Raw genomic sequence first — 8,830 nt, 5'->3', positions numbered from 1 at the left:
CTTATCATATAGGCATCCTATTCACCTAACGATGTTACTTTGGACCCTTTTGGAAAACTCTGGAAATTTGTTATAATAATAAATAAACCTTACCTAGAGGTCTCTCCTGTTGGTGCATGTTGAGGGGTTGCAACGACAGTCTTTTAAGCAGACCTGCTCAGGTTTTCGTCAGTTGCATTGCTTGTTCTTCCATATCCCTCCACATTTGCAGTAGAATATGGAGAAAAGAGCACACAAGCTTGGCATTATTACCAATTGCCAAAATACAGCCCCCGCAATTTATTAAAATTCAAAAATATACTGATAGGGACCTTAGATTGTGAGCCCCAGTGGGGACAGTATTGCTGATGTATGTAAAGCGCTGTGGAATTAATAGCGCTATATAAATGAATAAATTATTATGAGATGATCTGACAGCATGGAAAAGCCTCCCCCCCACCCCTAAAGCAGACAAAAAAAATCATTGTGAAGCATAACGATTGTGGATGTAGGTTTGTCTCCATACTTTGACATTGCCAGTCAGCAGACCTCACACGTCCAGTGTATTCTATGCTCAGCCATACCTTGGACCCCTGAGTTGGGTGGCAATGGAGAGAACCCCTAAATAATCCAGCACACATGCCCATTCTATCCTAATCTGAAAGCACATTCAATAGCATTCGATCAGGGGTCACCCCCACTAAACACTTTTTTTGGGCCGTTTCACATTTCGGCTAGAGGTGCAGTTTTTGAGTCATCCACCACTACCAAAGGCTCATCTGGTGATAACAGTGGCTGATGCATACCACGCTGCTTGTATAATTTATAGAATTTGGAGCGTCCAATTCTTTGGATTAAATTTTGATTTCGTTTGGCTATTTTTCGTTTCCCTTTTGTCTCTAAGAAACCTTGAAGTATTGGTGGGTCTGGTGAGGATGTAGAGATATCTGGGAGATGACGTTTAGTTCCTGTAATGGTTGAATTTCAGCTTCTTTCAGGTGAAGATTGCTGGTGAGTGATTTTTTAATTTTGGTCTTATTTATGCGCTATTTATCTATAAAGGAGTGCAAAGGCATAATTTTATGCAGTTTTGATAGACACAATTTAAGTGCTCTATAGTTATTTGGGATCAGATGCAGAATGGTAGTAGCTTTGCATAGTTTTGGAATAAGATTCATTTTTGTAGTTTTATGCCAGAGTTTGAGGGTTGTTGTTGTGCTGAGAGGATTTGTAATGCGATTAAATTTGAATCTCTTGTATTAAAGATATGAAAGTGCAGCGCTCCTGGAAATTAAAATTCTTTGGTGCTTGGATAGGGTCCAACCCCAAATAATAAGAAAATTAATCCGGCACAAAATTGGCGTAAAAAAAATTTGCAAATTAATTTGGCAAGCAAAATGTGTGAAATGACGTTTCGGTCATTAGACCTTCTTCAAAATTCACACTAGAATATAAACAAAAAGAAACAATATTTCAAAAATGTCAAATTACATGGACCTATATCAGAAAATACATGCTCAAGTGTGAATAAACATAATGGTCACAATTGTTGCCAATCAAGCACAAACATAAAAACAACAAGACAAAAGAGCAAGTAAATGCATTTTTTAGAATGTTACATATATGTGCAAGACCATCTGAAATACAGATAACTTGCAATGTATAACAGACAACGGGAGACAGTCATCCCTCAAAATGGAGAAAAGGAAAAATATACTCTGTAGTGTCATAATCTGTAATAACAGCAACATCTGTAGTCAGAAGGAAAAAGGGGAAAGTATAAAGTTCAGAATCTATGAACTCTAGAACAGACGGTAACAAAACATAATTCCTTAAAGAAAACAAAAGAGGTAGAGCACAAAGCATCACTGGTATACAATAAAAAATGAAACCTATGAACTCACCAATGCTTGTAATCTGGATTGAATGTGCTGTATGGAAACTGCCTCTATGGGTCTCGGATGTGTGCGCTTTGCTCATGGCGGCTGACTGCTAAATAAACCGCTCAATCATCGGTGGGTGGGTGTAAATCAAACCAATTAACCCCGTAGTGTACCTCCAGGACTCCCTGCCAGATATGATGTAACCATGCTGTGAGTGACATGTAAGTGAACGTGTAGGATCGGAAATACCGTGAAAGCGCATGAATAATTTTATTCTAAACATACCAGAATTATGACACAATGCTATGAGTTTATGTGGGACAAATTGAATGTGAAAAATGCTTTTGAAACATCTATTAATGAACACTAAAGTGCCTGCCTTCCCTAAAATGATATTAAAACATTAGTGTTCACATTGGATAGGTATTGGGAAGAGGGGAAAAAACCTAACCCCAAGGGAGGGAGATAAAAAATTAAAAAAAAGCAGTGCAATAAAGAAATGGGGAAAAAAAATAACCCACCCATTTAATGTGAATGTTTTTTTTTTTTAGTAAAGTAATTGATGATTATCTAAATTGGAATTGGAAAAATTATAAATCCCCCCCCCCCCCAACTTGTGTCAATCTCTATTCGTGTCCCTAGGTTCCAAAGTTTGGAGCGTGAAGATCCAGAAGGCCTCTCTCCGTTTTATCATTCTGACGATCACCCCCTTGTCTGTGAGAATGGACGTGTTCCAAGACTTGAAATCTTAGTTGGCTGTCATTATGTCCACACTTATGGAAATGAAAAGGAATTGGGAGGGCCACTCTCTCACATCTTATCATAGATTTATGCTGAGAGATTCTATCTTTATGGGGGAGAAACAACCCAACCAGTCAAAGTAATCCACAAGGGCAGTTAATAATATAGACGACGAGTGACGTGTCACAAGTATAAAAGCCGTTAATAGGGTAACCTCGGCCACTATGAAGATGCATTACTTTATTGCCCTTTAATATATTGCAGCACTGTGGGCAGTTTACACAGGGAAAAGTTCCATTTTTGGGGGGTTTGGAAGAATGTCTGGACTGGTAGGCTCAGTTTCTAGCAGATGTCCACTCTCACTAATTAATTTCCCAGATTTGGAGGATGTCAGAAGCAAGGCAAGAAGGGTGAACTAAATTCCTTGACATCAGTGTAACCCCAGTGCAAAATGGTCCAGTGACTCCTAATTTCCATCCTATTATGTATAATATACGTAAAGTATGTATAAAGGGCAATCTATCCCCCTTATTCGTTTTGGAGGAGGGCATATTGGTCATCTCTCTCCTAAGCAAATCACTAGGGTAGCCTCTGGATCGAAATTTAGATTCCAGCTCCTGTAATCTCTTCTCCTTGTTGTCAGATTGGCTAACCATCCTCTCTATTGGAAGGAATTGTGACTTGGAGTGACTTTTTTTTAGTAGCTTTGGGATGGTAGCTACTGTAAAGGAGCACATTGTTCCGGTCGGTAAGCTTGACAGACAAATCAGTTTGTAATCAAAGCTGTTGTGAAAACATTTGGACTGGGTTTCAGATTTGGGCTCCCTCTGGTGGCCAATGCTGGTAGTGGAGTTGGCTGGCTTGATAGAGGCCAGACAGCTGATGAGGATTGGAAGTCAGGTGGTTCTGACTGGTCTATATAACTGTGTAGTGTTCTCTTGTTCCTGGCCAGTGCTCAATGTTTCCTCCTGTGTTCTAGGACATCCTGAAGCCAGCCCAACCTTCTGTTATTACCTGGACTCATTTCAGAAAAGTCTGGTCTTGGTACCTAAACAGCAAACAAGTAAATGGAAGCAACCAGCAATGTACAAAGGCATATTTTCTGATTTTTCTTGTGTGGCATCTAGGTGGAGTTGGATCATTCCCGGCTGGGATTGTCTGTGTACCTTGCTTCATTTTCTGCAGTATATTTTGTTTTGTCATGCTTGGTACTGATTTCAGTCCCTCCTCTATATTAGTGTTTTGCTTGGATCCTAGTAACACATAGTACTGATATAGTGGGGGCAGAGTCCGTGTGGACTCAGTATTTTTCCATATCAGGCGTGTTGGTATTTTCTAGGGTTTTGCACGGCTGCAGACAGTGCTCTTTCCTATCCTTTCCTATATAGATAGTTTGGGCCTCATCTTTGCTGAATCTGTTTTCTTCCTGTGTATTGTGTTTTTCCTACATCACCGTAATCTTTATATGTGGGGGGCTATCTATATCTTTGGGGGACTGCTCTGAGGCAGATTAGCTTTTTCTTGTATTTCTTTCTGTAGGAATAATTAGTTCTCCGGCTGTGTCGAGGCGACCAGGTCATCGTAGGCACGTCCCACGGCTACTTCTAGTTGTGTGTCAGTGTGAGGTCTGCAGTCCGCTAAGATTCCAACCACTTTGGTGACACTCTGGGATTCCCAGTTTTTGTCCTTTTTTTCTGATCCTCCTCGGTCACTCAATCACAACAGAACCCCTATCGTCCTTCATAATAGTAGTGTCCAGAAAATTGATCTGATTAGAATCCTAATGGATAATCTGTAATTCAGACCAAATACTATTTAAGGACTGATGGAATTCCAGAGGCGAGTCCAAAGTGCCTCCCCCCCCCCCCATACGCAGAATGTCCTCTATAAATCTCTTCCAGCATAAACTGTACTGTTGAAATAAATTATTCGTATAAATGAACTGTTCCTCAAATTATGGCATATAGCTATTAGCGTAGGGGGGCGCAACATAGGACCCCATCAGTCATTCGTTTCTGGGCATAAAACATGTCCTGAAACATGAAGACATTTTCCATCAGTACTACCTTCAGAAAGTCCAAACGGCATTCTCTGACCCCTGCTGTTAAACCATTATGAAGTAAGATTTTGTACCGCTTCCAAACCCTTACTATGTGTGATAGCAGTATATAAACTAGTGACGTCCCATGCGACCAGAAATGCATGAGTTGGAACCTTATCTAGATCTTTAAGGACCCTCAAAATCCCCAGTGTCCAAGAAGGAGGCTGTGTTCCTAGTGAGAGGTGTTAAAATTTTCTCAAGATGGTGAGGGGTGATAATATGGACTCAGTACCAGCTACTATTGGTCTGCCGGGAGGATGGATTAATGACTTGTGTATCTTTGGCAGTATGTAAAATATGGGAATAATCGGATTGTTTTTTTGTAGAAATTCAGATGTATTTTTATCAATGATGCCTTGACTCAAATAATGTTCAAGAGATCCAATGACACTTTTAATTTGCACATACAGGAGCCACATACCTCTCCGGGAGGGATGGTCAGGGACCCCAGTTGGCAACAAGAGGACCCGAGTGCTGTCTACGTAGTCCTTTACCATTGGGTGCTCCAGCTTCCTTCTGTGAAGTAGGGTAGCTCTATGAATGCCAACTGGGAATGCTGGGTTATCGTATAGAGGAGTCAGAAGTCCCGGAACAGAAAAGAATTAAAATTTTACTGATCCCGGTCTCACAAACTTAATCAGATTTACTAAAAGGGCCGAGGGGGCACTCCTGCTCATCCCCACTAAAGGAGAGGACCAGAGCCGTGCCACTGGGTCCTGTTCCGATCTAACGAGTTCTAGGTCTACCCATTTCTTGTGGCCCCTTCCGTGGAATATGTCCAAGACACGGTTCCCAAGGAGACAAGGCTATAAAGGCGTAGATCCGGGAGGCTTGTTCAATTTGTCTCTCTAGTTCTGGTGAGTGTGATGTACAAAATGCGGGGATGTTTGCCCAGCCAAATCTGCTGATCATGGTCTTCAGACGTGAGAAGTATGAGGCCGGCAGCTAAAGCGGGATGGTGTGGAAGACATATATAAAGTCATATTGTCATATGTGCAACGAGATGGCAGAACAAGCCGCCTAATGCACTGGAGAGGAGGTGGAGAAACCGATTTCTATTTCGGGGGCTCATCATAATCATGACATGAATAATAATTGTAGCAATAGTGATATTGAAAAAATCTCTCATATGCAAGGAGGTAAGGAAAAATGAGCACTCACCGATTTTTGCTGTGCGATGATAGAATTTTTATTCAAGCTTGAAGATTACATGCTGCGGCAAACGGGGAGGGGGTGAGACAGGACAGCACGTTAGACGACGGCCGTTTCACACCCTCGGGTGGTGCTTCGACGGGTCTAACACCCGCAGAACATAACTGGTAATACAAATATCCAATCTAGCTGCAACAGCATTTTAGAAAAAACACAAATAGACAAGCAAGCATCAAAAGATATAAGTGGAAAAGAAGTTGCATGTATACTTATAATCATAAATGTTTGCATAAGACATTATGATCTTATTTTATATTTTTTATTTTTTATTTTTGTTTTTGATTTATTTTTAATCATTATCCACTTATGTGTTGACCGAAATTGAATTGAAGTTTATGTATTAACCTCTAAGCAGAGAGAGAATAAGGAAGAGAAAAGGACTTGTATAATAGGGAGGAATTTCTAGGGGTACAGAGAAGGGGGGGGGGGGGGAAGAAGAGTCCTTATTTTTTGTTATGACCGGATATTATAATTCAATATGGAAGAATATGGTAATTTCCATAATTGTTGTGAAATTTTTGGATTTTTATTTATTTTTTTTTGATGATGGGGGACAATCATAAGCTAGCCCGATCAAGTCTGGGCTCTCTAGTGTTGAGCCAGGTGTAGATATTTCGCCTGCTGCTCTGTTTATCTTTATAATTATCGTTTATTTGACTCTTCCCTTCCTCTGTTACTCTTTAACTTCTTTAATTTTTTGTTTAATACTGCTTTTACATAAGTTTTATATTTTAGCATTTTTTCCATTTTTTTCTATTTTTTTTTTTTACCTAACCTATGTTATGACAGGACTAAATGGAGGCAACGTATAGAAGTATCAGAAACGCAGAAAGGAGCCGGATTAAGTACTTGCATATAAAATTCCCTGTACTCTGGATTATTTCAAAACTGCGTTTTGTCTCTCTCCTGAAGTGTCCATTTAATATGAATATTCCTTGTCAATAATTAAGTAGGGACAAAAGAGACTCTATTGAAGTATGTGCCTTATTCCTTTGATCGTGACATACTGGTTATTTTTTAATATAATGCCCAGTAACTCTGATGGATAACAGGAGAGAGGAAAAGAGCAGAGGAACTAAGGCATGAAGACAGAGACCCAGACTTATGAAAAGGAGAAGCAGAGGTGGGCAAAATTTAAAAAGCACATCTGTGATCTCATTCTCATGGTAAAAAGGTGGTACAGAATATATTAATCTATGGGCAAAAATTGCAGTGTAAATTTTTAAAAAAACCATGAACTTTTTTTTTTTTTATTAAACAAACCTTTATATTTTATTCTCAGTTGAACATGGGCATGGCTTGGGGGCCGGTTATAAAAATACGGCCATGTCACTGCGGTCATTAAGGCCTAGGGGACCCATGGCTTTAGTTTCAATTATTAATCGAGATTTTTTTTGCAATAGCAACTTGTGAGTGTCTCCTCATTTCCTGAGGGGGACACCTTCAAAATGCCTGCAAATCTAAGAGCCTCTGGGTTCCCTGCATGATGTTCCCTTACATGCTGAATTAATCGAGGGGAGCCGTTCCCGGAGTGGATGGATTTAAAGTGTTCGCGGAAGCGCACATACAGACAACGGATAGTTTTTCCGATGTAGAAGAGTAGGCAGGGGCAGAAAATAACATACACTACGCTCTTTGTCTTACAGGATATGAAATCCTCTACAGTGAGTGTGATGTCTCAGATTTGTTAATATATTATCAGTAAGGTGAAGGGGGCAGAATTTACAGTTACCGCACTTGAAATTTCCTACTAATGGGGTTTTATTCAACCAAGTGGTTTTTTCCTCCTCCCATCTGTTCTGTACTAAAATGTCGCCCAGGTTCTTACTACTTTTATAGGTGATGAGGGGGCCTAAAGCGACCCAGTCTTTCAGGTCTGGGTCATTTTCCAAGACATGCCAATGTCGTCTTATACCGGCTTTTATATGTTTGTCTAAGGGACCAAATTTAAAACAAAATAAAAATTTCTTACTGTTGCTATTTTTTTGACTATTTTTCCTCGTTAGGTCAACTGTAAGGGTTTTATAGTGTCTGATCTAATTTTCTTACTTTCAGATTTCAAAAGGGTACGTGACTTGGCGGTCTCAATAATGGAGGAGGGATATCCTGTGTCTTTTAGGTGGTTTTCAAGATCTGAGAACTGTTTGTCCCGAATTTGATTATTATTGATCCGATCTGTGTGCAAGAATTGGCTGAAAGGTAATGATCTTTTTGAGTGAGGGGGTGAAAGCTGTTGAAATGTAGCAAGGTGTTTTTTGCTGTTGATTTCCTAAAGACTTCCCTAGTTGAGACACCCATTGTGTAGGGTTAGTTTTACGTCCAGAAATTCAAGTTCACTACCCCCAAAAAACGCTAGTAAATCTCATATTGTATGTGTTGTAAGTGTTGAGATGGGTTACAAAATTATTGAACTCCAACTCGGATCCATCCCACACTATAAAAATGTCATCAACATATCTAAGGGATTTCTTGATATGTTTTAGAAAGGGGTTCTGCAAATCGTAAATCATTGTTTTCCATGGCCGCCAAAAATTTCCAAAAACGCATGCTACGGGGGTCCCCCATAGCGGTACCACCGCATTGTTTGTACCATTGTGTGCCGAATTTAAAGGTATTGTTTTTTAGAACGAGAAGGTGCTTCCTCGAAAAAATTGATGGTTTTATGTTCTATATGTAGCATGGATAGTAAATCCCGTATTGTTTTTACACCTTGATCCTGTGGGATCCTGGTGTACAGGCTCTTTTATGTCAATAGATGTAAGATGGAAATTTTCCTGACACTCAAATGTGTCCAGTACATCTACAAACATATTGGTGTCCCTAATAAAAGCCGGAATATCTTTCAATATGGGATTCAGTAACCAGTCTAGATATCGTGAAATTGGTTCAAAAACAGAATTAATACCGGAAACTA

The sequence above is a fragment of the Anomaloglossus baeobatrachus genome, chromosome 12, assembly GCF_048569485.1.
Source record: "Anomaloglossus baeobatrachus isolate aAnoBae1 chromosome 12, aAnoBae1.hap1, whole genome shotgun sequence".
NCBI lineage: Eukaryota > Metazoa > Chordata > Amphibia > Anura > Aromobatidae > Anomaloglossus > Anomaloglossus baeobatrachus.
This window is presented reverse-complemented; position numbering follows the sequence as displayed.